The sequence below is a fragment of the Argiope bruennichi genome, chromosome 8 (assembly GCF_947563725.1).
Source record: "Argiope bruennichi chromosome 8, qqArgBrue1.1, whole genome shotgun sequence".
Taxonomy (NCBI): Eukaryota; Metazoa; Arthropoda; class Arachnida; order Araneae; family Araneidae; genus Argiope; species Argiope bruennichi.
Window position 1 is genome coordinate 96,566,699 of NC_079158.1, and position 16,664 is coordinate 96,583,362.

General features: G+C 26.9%; 1 protein-coding gene across 2 annotated transcripts in view; it reads left to right on the forward strand.

The window, feature by feature from the left end:
* LOC129981350 (putative leucine-rich repeat-containing protein DDB_G0290503) overlaps positions 1 to 16,664 on the forward strand; it is a 98,943-nt gene that overhangs the window by 3,927 nt on the left and 78,352 nt on the right. The gene's annotated exons all lie outside the window — the stretch shown is intronic.

The following is a 16,664-nucleotide window of genomic DNA, read 5'->3' on the forward strand; positions in this document are numbered from 1 at the left end:
GATTCTATTCCAGACAGCTTGCCTCCGAGTGTGTTTGTGGATACTTGCCGCGCATGCTCAACACTGCATTTTAAAAATTTCAGATAACTGCAAGAATCAAGAGAAATAAATATATTTTTTAAATGAATAGAAATAGGACGCTATGACATCGCCTTTACCTTTTAAACGTAATTAATTTTGCAATTAATTTGTCTATTGCCGATTAGCAGAATAAAATCCAAAGCCGGGAAAAGCAAGTATCTATATTATGCATGAATAGATTTCAAAATTAATCGTTTCAAAAGTTGTTATAATTGTAAATGTATTATATAATGTAAATTGTATCGTAATGTATATGTAATTTTTTTTTTTTTGTATCTAATGGCACGTAATCTAATAAATAGCGTATAGAAATCGTTTTGTGAGCGCAGTGAAAAATGTTATTAATAGTTGTTATATTTAATTAATCAGCCTTCAATTTTTTCCCAAGATTCATGTCTTTATGTCACTCTTTTTCATTGTTCACGTTTTTTTTTTTTTTTCCTTCATGAATTTATTCAGTTGAATTTTCTTAATTACATGTTCAACATTTGTGTAATTTATGCGGAGGAACAAAGTTAACAATTCATACTGTTTTTATTTTTCTATCGTTTTAGTTAGCATACGATTTAGGTCTATGTTTGGATTGATCAGATTTATTATTATTTGCATGTTTATTGCCTACAAATAGTCGATCAACTACCGGATAATATATTAATGTATTAATTCTGACGGCTTCGTATTATGTGATGAATTTCAAAGAATAAATAAGAATTCTACAAAAAGGAAACGATTTTTCAATTCTAATCTATTTAAAGTAGGGACATCAGATTGATTGGAGAAATGCATAATATGTATAAATTTGAAAAGAATTATCATAAGTTCAAAGAAGGTTTTTCACCCCCGTTCACTTTTCGGTATGCATATATAAAATTATTTTGGTTGTAATCGCATGGCACTTTATATTACAATATTTATAAGCATTTTGCATCTGCTAAATCTATTTTTTTTTTTTAAATTTCTGAGAGTTTGTATTATATGAAAAATATTATATATGTTTTCTAGATTTTTAAACTAAAGCGTTTACATTTTTAAAACAAAAATATTTTAAAATATTAAAATGGAAGTAAGTTCGCTGCATTTATTGAATCTATAGTCGCATATTATGCTTATTTTGGAGTGACTATTCAAATATATATTTCTGAGCTGCCAATTTGTAGCGTCTGGCGTCGCAACACATTTTCGATTTGATATTAAATAACAATATTAATAAATAAATATTTTTCCCGTCTCTAAATTTTATTCTAAATTTTAAATAACATGTCATATTTATAGGCGAGGGGGGTGGGGTGGTTCCAACATTTTTATGTGCAATTCAAATTTCAGCAATTTTCTTTGTCGAAAACTTCCTAGTTCTCGTAAAATAATATTAAGTAAATCAGTAAACAACTGAAATTGATAAGATTAGTATTATGTTTAAATTCAAAGAATCATATGTTGGGGAGAAAAACTTGTTTCTATTATTAAAATCCGCTTTTTTGTTTAATTTGATTTAATTCATTTTTCACAGTACGCGAACATTTCGAGAAACTCAGCATGGAAGCCTGCAGAGATTTTCATTTTGCTAATTTCATTCTTTGAAAGTTTCCCAAATGGTTCCTCCGTTTGAAATGAGAGCCGAAATAGTATCTATTTTGAGAGCATCGCGAAAGGGGGGAGATCGTTAGGGGCTCGGGTAGGGTTCGCTTTTCTGTGAGTTACACGCACATGTGGAGGAAGTTTTTCTGAACGGATTTCCTTTGGCGTAATCCAGAATTCCCTTGAAATTATCTCAAAATACAATTTTGAAGATAGCATTTAGAGTGCATAGATTGCCTTATAGTAGCTACTGATATCTGCCTTTTCATTTTCAAATGATTACATATTTTTGAATGTTTCTAATTCCATATATTCAGCAGCTGTTTAAATAAAATGATGAAAAGTTAATGTTTATTTCACTAAAGTCATAATATTTTTTTAAAACTTGAATGCAGGTGCTTTGAAGTATAGCAGTTTTAGACGCAGACTAGGAAGAGATGCAGGTGATTTTTGTCATAATTCCAGAAACATCTTTTTTGATAATAAAAATGAATGTATACATGTGTTTTGAAGATTTACCGGTGGAACTGTTCTATCTTATGCTACCAAATTTGGCTCAGTTGGAAGTAAAAATGTTTTTTTTTTGAAAATTCAATTAATTAAAAATTAAACTGAATATATGCTTTCTTGCGCATTTTTCAAAAATATTGTTGCCGAAAAATAAATCTTATACTGTTTCAAAATTTGAAAATTGTCTTAGTGATGATACCAATTTGACAGTCGTCAGATTTTTTCCCCATACTTTGGCAATTACTGTCCATTAATAGATTACATTATTTATTATCTTGAAATTCAAATCATTTTCATTGTTTCATCAAGTACTGAATCGCTTGATTTTCTTCCAGTAGTGAAAACTAAAGAAGTGTTCTCTTTTTCTTCCAGTGAAAACTAAAGAATTCTCTTTAACCCTTTCCAGGGCCGTGGGAAGTATGCTTCCCACCAAATTTATCAATCTTTGTATGAAATTATGTAGTTTGGCATAAGTTCTGACAAATTTTTTTAGTAAAACAGAAATTAAGATGCTTCCGTTCTTTATGTCACACAAAATGATGTGTCTTGATTTGTACTTAATTATTAATTACCCAAATTAATTAATTAATCAAATTAAATTTACCTAATAAATTAAATGAATCCCTTTCCTTGTTCTAATTTCAAGCCTAAAAATATTTTAACATAATATGACTAGAAAAAAATGGCCCTTTAAAGGGTTAATATCTGTGTAGTTTACAAGATGAATAAAAAAAAATTATATTACCATGAAAAGAAAGAGGTAGATGAACAGTACATTTACAATTTTAATGGCGTATTATATCTTGGGACTGCTATGCATTAAAAAGGTTCATAAACACAATGAACAGAATATGTGTAAGACAATTAAAATATTATGGCTTTAATGTTTGACAATGTGGTAGAACCATGGACATGAAAATATATCTACGATTTAATTGAAATTAATTATCACTAGTATCCACCGGCCAGTTGGTTGTCAAAGGTGACTAGTACAATACTGGAATAAAATTTTGTTATTCATTTTTCCGCAATCTTATTTCAATCCGAAGCAATGACACAATTAGTTACTTAATAAAAGAAAGAAGAAATAAACAAGCGCAAATAATATATTTTGCCGTTGCTTTTCTTTTTTTCCCTTCAAACTAATTTCATTTCATTTAGGATTACATTAATCATTTTAGAACTACTATTCTGTTACAATAAAAGTCGGAAAAAAAATTCTAAGAACAGAATTAAGAAAGAATTGACCAGATTTAATCTACATTTCTGTTTAAGTTCTATAAAAGTTAAATTAAAAAATGTAGATAATCATTTTAAAATGGGTATTTATTAAAACTTAAAAATTGGATATTCAATTTAAATCTGGTATAAATTTTTTTAAGTTTAAACAAAGAACTGAAAAGCTTTAATTTTGTGGCCTTTTTTAATTCAACACCTTTCAAACTAAAGTTTTCACTTTTAATAATACGAAGAAGAAAAGAGAGAGATAGAAGAAATGTGAGAAAATGGTGTTTAGATTTTGAATCACTAGATTTGGTAGTCGTCATAGTGATAAAATAAATTTCAAAATATAACAAAATAGAACTACTAATGAAAATCAAATATTATAAGTAAATGTATCTTCAGAAAATTAAGTATAATTTGAACATTACTTTATTGGAATATATTCAGATCAAATGTTCGTTTGATCATTTAGAAAACTGGCCACTTAGTTATGTCAGTAAAACTGTACCTTTAAGAATACAAAACTGATATTTAAAATCTTCAATAAGTTTTTAAGGATTTTGTAAAGTAAGTGTAGTTGTAAATATATATACAATTTATTTTGAAAATTATAAGGCAATATGAAAATAAATCTATTTAAGTGTACTATACTTCTTAACTGCTTATGATGTAGTTTGAGAAATATAATGGTAATTCAAAACAAGTCAAATGATATCCTCTTCCGTCAAAGTGATTTTCAATGGGCTTTTATGGAAGCAATACAAAGCATTATTGTTTACTATGTATTCAGTCATTCGCTAAAAGTTGTGCACGTTTCTGTAAACGCAGTGTATTAGTGCGGTGATCTATTATTTTCTGATAAGTATTTTCTTGCAAGATATTCTATTTGCCCTATTCTAGATTTATCTAATTTATTTATGGCTTTGGATTTTTCATGTTATATTTGCTCTTATTGAATTGTTCTACAATCTTTGTTTCATAAAATAAACTTGAGTCATTTATTATATAATGCCCATCAAAAGTTTTCCTTTTTATTTAGTTTAATAAATATATGCTTTTGATACATACATCGATTTCTTTGAAAGTCATCTTTAGAATAAAATCAGTGTCGACTATATATATTAAGCATATAAATTATTAAATTTTATAAATATTTTTTCATTAAAACGAAGGAAAGAAAATTCACATGTACCGACATATTCAAATTTTAACTCTTTAAAGTTAACATGAATTAGCTTTGACCGTAAATATTAAGTAGAAATAATTATGGGTATAATGTTTTAGTTTAGAATCCGTTTATGGATGGTGTTATATTTTAGAAAGTAATTTTTAATTTCCGGAAATTAGCAAAACTGAAACCACCAAATTCATTGGTCATTTTATAATTACATAATAAAACTTTAATATAATATAAAGAATGTATTTTTAAGTACTATTTCATGTCTGAAAATTACCGAATACATTTTTTATACCATTTTACTCCAAGTAAATATTATGTTCTTATATATTTCGAATTCTTTTTTTATACATTGCAACATTTTCTAAGCAAGACTTTGTTTATAGAATCAAAACGAATTAGGATCTTTAAGAATTTGAACTTTTAATTGTAGAATCATTTTTTTTAAAATTCCAGATTTCATTCATTTTTTTAAAATCTTTATTACAAAAGGAAAAAAAAAATTTCTATGTATAAATTTATAAATAAGTTTTATCACTTTACATTTTTTTGTGTGTATTTCTTTTCATTTTAGATTTAATAATTCTTAAAGAATAGTCTAACTTTACTTTGTTTCATAAAGCTCAATAGACACCAGGGTGCAAAGAACGTTAAATCTACATCAAATTTGAATTCAAATGATGTTCTTATTATGGTGAAACCCGCGTCGTAAATTACCCAACGTACGAGATTTTATTAGGCAATTATGTTGTCTGCATGGAGATATTGTTGCAGACGATGGTGACGTCAGAGCTTACGTCCGTTAAAAATATATGCGATTTTACTTTAAAAAAATCAACAACTGGATTATGTCTAGCACTTGAAAGAAATGTCTGCTCTGATGATAAAAGAATTGCTTTTACTTTTATTCTAGGAAGCCGGTACTAACATTTAACATTTCTATTGTTGAGAGAAATAGAAATAAAATCATTATTATTATCTGTCAAATTTTTAGCCGTTAGAAAATTAATATTACAAATAAGCGAATTAAGGATGACATGTTTCTAACTGTGCGATTAATTTTGCAAACATAGGAACTGTAAATTTCCCATTTTTTCAAGTATAATTGAAGAAAAAAAAAAAAAGCATTCAAACCTGCTGCTGTTAAATACTTTTTGTCAGTTACACTTGGATTGCTAAGAAATTCACTCAATTCTACTGGTTCTTAAACCGTTAGATTACTGCTAGGCTAAATTTCAGTTATCTTTTTGAAATGGGAAACTCGAATATAGATGTTTGTCTACGGAAATTTAACAAAGAACGTTCTGCACGCATTATATTCATTGAATTATCTGTTCTAAATCTTCTCCATTGTAAAAAAAATTAAACTAAATTAAATTTAAAAAAACCACCCTTAGACAAAACATTTGTGGTTATATTGACTATTTTCATAAAAATTAGAATTTCTCATGAAGTGTGAAATGCAAAGGCTTGAAGACCACAATTATTCCCATATTTAGATTATCCCAAGATTTAATTTTATCTTTGAGATCAATCCTTTGCAAAGACTTTCTTTTAATTTTTTCTGGTGACAAGCTGTCTATCAGAATTCTCTGCTGACTCCTTGAGTGAAGTTTAATTGTAATATGGATAAAATCTTTTAATTTCATTTTTCAATACTTTTCTAAATCTATATATTTTGGAAATTACAAAGTAGAACTTACATGAGAGAATAGTATTTCTCTCGTTTCAGTTGATTTGACAATCTTGGAATAATCCGCGAAATCGAAGGTGTTTCTAAGAGTTTCAAACCCGTACACAAGTATTTTTACGGTAAGGCTTCTCTCATTACGCCTTCAGAGTGTTCCACTTTAAATTTAAATTAGCATTTACAATGCGAGAAAGGGGTTTAAGGAAGAGTGCACTGCCAAGAAAACCAAACTTCTTTGGCACGTTCTTAATGCCGTAAAATTCCCCTGTTTTGTTTGTAACCGAATGGCCTTGACATACTTGAATCGATTTCTATCGGGGTAAAGTCCGCTTCTGGGAGTGTACGAACTGCTGTTTGTTTTTAGGCTTAAGGCAAAATATTCTATTTCCGGGAGTTGAATTTTCCAATTCGAGAGATTTCTTCATAATTCATTCTCTGTTCTGTTTCTTGCGTAGATTTAATTATTATTAATGATCGAAAATAATAAACTTTTCTAAATATTCCGAAAGTAAAACGATTGAATGAATCTTGTGAATGAAATGTTTTATTTTTTTTAATCTTCATTTTTTAAATTTTTAATAAATTCAATTCTTTTTTTTTTTCTGTTAGGAAATTTTCTGTTCCACATTATTTATAAAATATAACAACAACAACAAAAAAAGAAATTGCTATCTTATCTAATTAACTTGTTAACAATGGTTGCTTTTGGATTTTTGCTTTTTGTAAATAATTATTTTAAATGTTAGTATTTCACAGAGTTTCATAATAATAATAATAAAAAAAAATTAAGAAGGTTAAGAAAGGGAGGTTCCTTAAAGGTGCATAAGGCATTATATATTTGGTATAATCGTGGGAGGGAAAGATGGTAGAATTCTTCCGGTTCTGAATTCATTATTGAAATATATTATTTTCAATCTATTTGTCGTAGAACACTCCGGAGTATAATTATAGCAATCTTTTCCTAAGAATTTTCAAAAATTTAAAAGCATTTTTTCAAAATTTTAACCTCTGTTATTTATACCCAGATGTGTTTAAATATCTTGTTTATTAGTGTGACAATACAAAGTAATTAAAAACAGTAATTTAAAATGTATATAAAATGTTGCTTCAATGTTATGTGCATGGCAATGCTTAAGCTAATAAATAAATTGAAAAATTTATTATATTTTAATATTATATTAAATAAATTTGTAATATAATGTAAATATGTATATATATGTAATATTTTCTTTTAATATGTATGTCACTGCGACCTTTAAAAAATCTTTTTCTCTAGCACTTTTTTCTAAAGTTTCTTAACACAGAGGGGGGGGGGGGAGTTTATTTAGAAAAACTACCTTTGAGGTTTTTTTTTTTTTTTTTTTAACACTTGTTTCCATCATTTGATGAATATTTGCTTTCTAAAGTCAATCGATATTATTTATTTTTCTCTTTTCTAAGAATTGAAATGTTACTGAATCTTATGACTATCCTTTACTCTGAATTTTTGCTCAGAGATATTAAGTGGAAATTGAAAAGAAAAGACTGATTGTTGCCTTTAATACTGTTATAAAATTTAAAAAAAAAAAATCTTTTTTACTTCAAATCCTTCACTAATCTGAATTAAATTTTTTAAAATTATAATCAAGGTCAATGACAACTAAAGATAGCATTATGCCGAAGGCCAAAAGCGGATATATCAAAAGTGAATGCGTAAAACATGTTTACAAGTCAAATTAAACAGCTTTCGTTTTAAAAATTTAACTTTATTTCATTGAGTATTGATTATTGGTGTTCAAAATCAAATTCTGTGCAAATTCATAATTTAATTTTAATGTATTTGGGATTTTATTCAAGGCTATTGAAAAGACGTAATATTGTTTATCGAGCATGGGTTTTGATTGGATTGTGAACTTGAGCTATTTTTGAGTTTGTTTTTGATATCAGCGTAATACGTTCAACCTATTACTGTGGTAAAAAATTATCGCAAATTTTTATCATAAAACAGAAGAGATCGATTTATAAATCAATATTTTTACATCTTCTTCGAAGTAACCTGCTTTTATAGCAATGCACTTCTGCTAACCTTCTTTATATTCTGAAAACATATTTTAAATTCGTTTTCGGGAAAACGTTTCAGAATTTTAACAATTTTTACTTTCTTATATACATAGTATACAGAAAATGAAGTAATCGTTGAAAAATTTGAACTCGAAATTTTATCGAATCTCCACGTTTTAGATATCCCTGAATTGGAAAAATACATTTTTAGAAAATGCCAGCCTATCTGTGACAAAGATAACTCAAAAATTCTTTGAGCTGGACGGTTGAAATTCAGTATACGGTCTTTATACCAAATTTGCAGATTTCTATAAAATTTGGAGTACAATCTGTTTTGAGGAAATCTGTTTATCTGGCTGTTCAATTAAAAGTGAACGCGATAACTACAAAACGAAGAGAGCTAGATAGATAACATTCGATACACAGATTCAACATCTATAATGTCAAATTTTGTGCTAAATCCAACAACGGATAGATTATCTGTTTTGGTTTGTAGAACGCCAATACAAACACTCAGACCCATTTACTTTTATCTTAAGTAGAGATAAAAAGCCGTCTTTCAAAGTTTTTTTTTTAAATACTTTTAAGATTTTTTGTAGTAAAAATTGCATTGAAACAACAATTTCAATGCTTATTTTTTTCATATTTGTTATTCAGTGATTGTCTGTTCTTTGTTTAAATTGTTTTGAAAAATCGATTTAAAATTCTTGTTTTATTTAAAGCAAATTGATTTTGGAGCGATATTTGTAAATACAAATGCCGAGTGTTGCCAAATATTAAAGTAGTGAAAAGACTTCATAAAAATTTGCAAACGATTTTTCTCTCTCTATGTGTACTGTTTTAAAAGATTCATTCCATGTATTTTTTAAATCAGAATCGTTCAGAATCAGAAATTTTCAAAGAATATAATAATACTCGGTTTAAAGTTATTTTTTCAAAGTAAATTTATTTCCCCGAAATCGAAATTTACAAAACGGCCTAGAATTGACAAGAATGCATTGTTATTTTTTACAATTTTTTTTGTTTATATATTTCTAGCTTAACTGTAAACATGTCTTTCTTACAGTTTTGTTTATAAGATTGCGAAGAAAAAAAAATTAAAACAGGGAATGCTTTTAAAAAAACAATCTTATTTCTCCTTTTTAAGCCCGAATTGGCCTTTGTCACTCGATCTAAAGTACATCCCTTCAAAAACTAGATAACGGTTACCTTGTTTCAAAGTAACCTTCTTACGTTGAAATTGAAGATCACAAAACGGCCCAGAATTAATATCAATGTTCCATTTGTCCTTTTTTTATTTTAATTGACGTGATATTAAATTTCAAGTTTTTCAAGGTTTGAATCCTCTTTCAGAAAAATTACCGTTATCATTCTTGAAAACTTTTTCCTTCGTGAAAGCCGGAAAAGCAAGTTTGCTTTATGTTTTATTCAAAGCATTTCAGCTGAATATTTTTATAACTAGAAATGACACGCTTTTCTGCCTGCCAAAAGGATCGTCTGCTGTATTTCATGAAATTTGAAAAGCTGTATGTATTTATCTGCAGGTGTAATATTTGAATTCCGTTTTACACGTGAAGCATTGACCTGTTATACGCATTTATATAAAAATCGGAAGATGTATAGCTATTTTTGATTTCGCACCATATCAAGTTAAAAAAGAAAAAAAAAAAAAAAAAACCTTATATTTTCACTCTCTTTCTCTCGCTTTGCATGCTTATGTTAGGATAAATATATATCAATTAAAATAGATATAAATTGAAAATGATTTTATTATACATTGGGAAACATCATATCGAGAATATTTATTGAATTACAACAAATATTTATAAGATTGTGCGCTATTTATTATGGGTTTATAGACTTCTTTAGATAAAATATTTTGAAAAACAAAGCCTTCATTGATCAAGTTCGATAGAATTGAGTTTTTATTAAAAAATATTTGAAAAGGGATTATCTCAATTTTAAGAAAAAATTCGTGTAGGTTATATTCATTTGTAGGCCTTGTTGCAGTGGCCTGATGCTAAGATAAGCTTCTAAATCTGAGGGAATCCGAAACTGATTCCATCAGAGATCGCTGTCTAACATCGAGAGTCGAACATCTTGTCTCTGGTATTGTGTGGAAATTTGGAGTTTTATCTGCTTAAGTGCCTTCATCAACTGTTCTCGTTTGTTTCTAGTAAAATCCAAAGAAGAGAAGTATAACATTTTAACTTGAGTGCATATATATATATATAAATGTTTTTTTTTTTTTAAATTCAATATTTAATGTATTATAAGTATATACATATAATACATTAAAAAATATATAATATTCAATTAGGGCTTAACTATGCAGAGGTGTAGAAATGAGCTTACAATTAACTACATAAATGCCTGATTTCTTAAAGATATTAATTTTTTTTTATGTTTTACAATTTTTTTTATTCCCATTATTCTGATTATTGTAATTTCGATATATGTGATGAAAATTAATAAACATTATTAATTCGATATTTTTTAAAATAAAATGTGCTAAATAACATGAAAACAGATATCGTTTGCCTTCTGTTTTCAAAAATTCTCATACAATCATTTTGAAAACAAAGCAAAAACGGTTTAATTGAAAGATATTTTGATATTTCGCTATCTGTTTTCGATTGTACGCATTTTGTTTTTTCCGGTTTCGAAATGAACACTGCTATACTTAGCCTCTCAAAATATTTCGAATGTTAAGATTTCAGATAAGAAAAGCGTTAGTTTCCAAATTTTGAAACACCTTTATTTAATTTGGCTCTTTTTTGTACTTGTGAATACGATATTTTGTAATCGATTTTTCACTGCTTTTTGAAATTTCGCACACTTGCATGTTATTGTTTATGCACCATTTTAATGTTTCCAGAAATTAGTAACCAGCTAATAGGTTAATTAAATTTTGCTTCCATACAAGTGGCGCCATCTGATGTGTGTTTGTGAAGCAGTTTCAAGATTTCGCCGTTTGTTACTAATTAATTTGAAATAGAGAATTAAACAATTGAACATAATTTTTAAAAATACAGCTTTTTACTGCAACGAAAGAATTTTTAAAAATTGTTTTTATTGAGTTTATGTTATTAATAAATTTCTTCGTGAATGAAACTTTTATTTTTTTATTTTTGCATTTATTTCCATGACAGCTGGTAGAAATTTTTTACTCAAATTAAAAATAATAAGTTTGAGCAAAACAAGTTTTTATCCGTGTACTAAATAGTGAAAAAATAATTTTGTGTAAAAGAAAATTAGGATATATTGTAAAATTTAATTTTTTTTAATGTTTCAATAATATAATTATTATGGAATCTCATATCGGATTTTTCATCGAACAATTTTATCTATTATTTCATAAAAAAATGATTGATCCAATTGGATATATTGGCTTGTTCTTTGTAATTTCATACCTTCTTGCAATAATCTTCTTATTATAAAAGTACAATTTGCGCAGTAAAAAGTGAAATCATCAGACTTTATTTTCAACTGATATGTTATTGATTTGTGATCTAAATTTGAAAAATTGTTTTAATGATAATTATGATAATGAAGGTACTAAAGCCCTATGCAATCATCAAGAATACATAATCTATAATTCAATTAAATAAAACCACAGTTCAATAAATCACATATTGTTCAATTAAAATTAGAGCTATTGTTATAAATAATTTTGAATTTGAAAGGATTTAGGCATATCTTTGATTAGTAAGTTTTAGTTTAACCTTCTGTGTTTGAGAATTTAAAAAAAATTTCATTGGAGTTTTCGGATTAAAAAATATGGTTTGTTTATAGTAGCTTTTTTTTTTTTTTTTTGTACAGGAGAGGAAAAAATGGTGAATAGGGATACTAGAATATATTTCCTTGCATTTTTTAAAAATCTTAAATAAGTTTTCTATGGTGCAAAAATCGTTAGAAACGCTCTACAGGGGAGACCGGTGAGCCTAGAGCTATCAAATTTGGCCGATAATTATTTCTTTGCTAAAAAGCATTAACTACAACGGGTTTTCCAAAATTGCAATTAAATTTTTGATTGAAAATTAATTAAAAGATAATTTTTTACATCATCACATAGATACAATTTTTACAACACTTTTTTTAGAGATTTTTCAATGTGATTATTTTTTTTTATTTGATGCAATTTTTCTCTAATCTTAATAAACTTAAAATATTGTTAAATACATTTTATTACAATGCTTTCCATTGTTATAAATATTGCTATTATATCAAACATTTTTAATGTGTATGTTTTTGCTACTTCAATTAATATTGAAATTTATAAAAAATAATATATAAATATGCAAATGAACTCTAACATATTATTAGGTTACAACATATCAGTCTAGAAGTTCGAACACCTTTTTATTTTATTAACATTTTTTTAAATTATTTTTTCCCTATATTGTGAAAGTATTTTGATTCATTCGAGGCATCGACATCATTTGACATTTACTAGAAACCAGATTTCTGAAACCAACTGATCCTATACTATTACAGCTGCCAATCAGTTTTTCGTTACCGAAAATAACCTCTCCTCCTAATGACAAGAGGATGTCAGCTACAACACTTAAAAAGGAAGTCTCAAGGTCTGAATAAACCAATTGATACGCAGATTTTCCCTACCCAGACATGTGTCATTGTATTTGTTGATGCTGCAGTGAAATACTTTACTCATTTTCTTGTACGGTGAATCAGTCATCGCAAGATACTGTTTTTGCAGCTGGCATATGGAAATATATTAAAAATACCGTAAACTAATGAATTTGTGTTGCTATGAGCATAGATTCTCAAATTTTTATAATTTTCTGTCGCATCACTAAGAAAATATATATGTACTATGCTGTGTATATGTACCGTAAAGAATGAAAACTATTTTGTTCAAGGCCAAATTTGTGTGCAAGCGTTTAGCTATTAAGTGCGAGTTAATAACAATAAAAAAAAAAAAAAATTAAAGTGGCATTAAGATTCTCCAAGCAGAATTCCTGGAGGTCTTTTCATTTTTGACTTTTTTTTTATTTCATTATGCAGCCAAAACAAGAAAAGATCAATATGGCAACCGCCATAGATGTAATTTGAAATTGGGCGCTAAAGTTGAAAAATAAATGTGTTTGAATAATTAAGTGGCACTTCTTTTAACATTTTATTTTATTTTGCATTTAAATATTTTATGTAAAAATTGTACCATCAAAAATAATGTACTGTACCATTAATGGTACATGGTCATAATTGATAATATCTAACCCTGGATGAAACAACAAAAAACATTGAACAGCGCATGACATGCACACACAATACAGATCACTTTCTATGTGATAATTGCATATTTTTCTGGAGAAGAAAGAACGTTAATTCATTGTATAGTGTAAGGTGGCGTGTAATTAAATGTCGTAGTTATTGATTAGTTTATGAATACATTAGGTTTAAATATACAGTTAGGTTTAAATTTCCTATTATGTTTTGAAAACTTTTAATGTCTGTTTAAGATATATGGAGTAGTATGCTATTTTTTAAAGCATTCGAATTGTTAAAGAATTGGAATACGAAATATAATTATCACAATTATAAGATTTTTATTATTTTTTTATAATTATATTTTTTTAGTAATATAATTAATCCACTTATAAGAGGTTTTTACTTTCTCATGCTATTTAATACCTATTTATGATGATTGTGAGAATTGTATTTGGAGATATACTTACCGCAAAATAAATATTGTGATTAAAGTTGTAAATTTGTTGACAATAATTTAGAAATTTGTGAGCGAATTGTTTTTGAACAATGGAGATAGTACTTTTAATTCATAATTTTCGTATATTTCATATAAAAGCAATGTTTTGCTCACCGGGATACGGACTTCATCGCCATATTAAAGAGCAAATAATAAATTGCATAATTTTCAGAATGTATGTGAAACACATTGTAACCTCCATAGATTCAAAAAAGTTTTCAAACATTGTGCAATATTATATTGTAGATCAACAAACTGTATGTAATTATTTCTATTTGCTAATGACAAATGGTTTTACATTCGAAACTTCACTATTTTAAATAAAATTATTGAATTTAATTCAATATTTCAAATATAATTATTTTAGATTTTTCATTGTTTGTCCTCTTTTTTCTCTCGGCTCCAAAAATGATGTTTGAAATTGGGGGCATGTTCCTCCATTTATCCTTTTGAGAAAAATCTTTCTTTGTTTCACATCTTTCTGAATTTCAGTTTTTGCACAACGTGTTTTTGTTATTATTTAGTATTATCAAAAACAGTTTCTTAATTAATTATCAAGATTTAAATACTTTCTTAGGATTAATTTATTAAGCAGTTAAATAAAATTAACCCCTCATTTATTTGTGCGTTCATTTTATTTTTTAATTTTATCTGCATTTTTGCACTTTTACGACCAAAATAAAATAATAAATGTTAAAAGTTATATATAACCTGTTTCTTAAAAGAAGGTGGAAAAAACCCCTCCCATTTATGAATAAATAATTTTTTTTCAAATTAATGAGTGGTAATCATTAATTTCAAATTCTCATCTTTTAAATATTCTGTAAGCACGTGAGAATTTAAAACTATTATAGCTATAACTAAGAACATTTTAATTGATAAAACAGAATTGTATGAAAGGAATTATATTTATGCCATTAATAGTGAAAATTCTCTGCTCATTTAAATACAAATATTGCAGACGACTTTTATTTGTAGGATTGGGGATGGAGGTGTTTTGGTTTTTTCATGATATGTGAAAGACAAGAAAGATATATTATTTATAGACATGATTTACTATCATGATAAAAGCACCTTTTAATTTTCAGTTTGCTTTATACATTTAATATTTAAGCAATTTAGTTACCTAAACTAATATTCGTGGATCAAGCTCAAATGATTTTGAAGAAATAATTTATGAAGAAAAATCTTTTAAGCTTTAAAAACATAATTAAATTTGATTCTTTTTGACATTTGGGTAAATTGTTTTAAATAATGCTGAATAATTCCTTGATTTATTAATTATAAAATTAAATTCGCCTTCTTCCAGATTTTTAGTTTATTTTTCTGAAGATCTAATACCGTTTTTGAAAATATGTACCTGCATTTAAAAATTGATCACCATTCATGAATTGCGTGAGACTTTACACTATTTTAATTTTTTTTAAAGTTTATATCATTATGAATTAAAGAAATTGAATAAAATGTCTATCCCGCATTAAATTAAAGAGAAAAGAAAACGATTTTCTTTTGTCTGGATTTTAAGTAAATTTCTTTAGGAAAATTTAAGAATTTTTAAATTAATATTGAAACTTTTTTAGAGATTTAATTATTGCAGAGAAAATGTTAATTTTTTACTTAGATATTTTTTTGTTCAAGTTTTAATTCTATGTTTAGAGAGTTACATTTATTTTAATCGACATATTTTTTTCAGCTCTAGGATAAATTTTCAAAGAAATTGCTTTAAAAAAAAAGACTGTATTTCTTTTGAAATAATTTTTTTACTTTAAAAATCTTAGAATTAAAAAAAAAAAATCTTAGACTTTTTTTTTACAAAGATATTTGTTTCATACTGTGTGTTTGAGACTGTACGTGCATTTCTGTAATACAATAAAAATAAAAGCCTTTTTCAGTTTCTTAATGAACAATCCAATGAATTTTAGTGCATTATCTAAATATTGATACAGCGTATTTAGTTCTTATATCTTCCAATTAATTAAGTCCAATTAATTCAAATTATATTTCTGTTCCCTTCATCATTTACTAGATGGCAGCACGAGCGTAACAAACTAGAGCAATTTCGTTCCTTTTTCTTGGCTGTCAGCGTATGTCGAAAGTTGAACTTCTTGGCAAACGATTCCTCTTCTCAGTGACGTTCAGAGCCGTATTTCATTTCATTTGATATTTTTAGTTTCTTTCTCTTGGAGGGGTAGGACTTGTCTGCAAAAACAATGGTACTGAAAAAGCCCCTTTCAAACGAATTTAAGACGTTTTCCAAGAAACTTTCTTTTATTTATATTTTTGAAAGGGGCATGGGTTTATATTTGAACACAAAGGTTCTTAGCTCTCTTGTGCTGCTATATCTTGCCCTTAAACTTCCTGTCGAACCTTTGCAAAACATTAGTTACTCATTTATTTTCTTAGATAAAAGTGTGTGTGTGTGAAATTAAATTTATTTTTCCATTGTTTACTACTTTTATTTAAAGATCACGTGTCCCCTAAAATTAATCCACTTTACGTAGTAATGTCGGTTTTTATCTCATGGTAAATAAAAATCTCACTCGATAACCATTCATAGTCAAACAGAAAAGAAGGAAAATGTGTAAATTATACCTATCTTACTCTATATTCAATTATACCCTTTCTTTTGAATATAATTT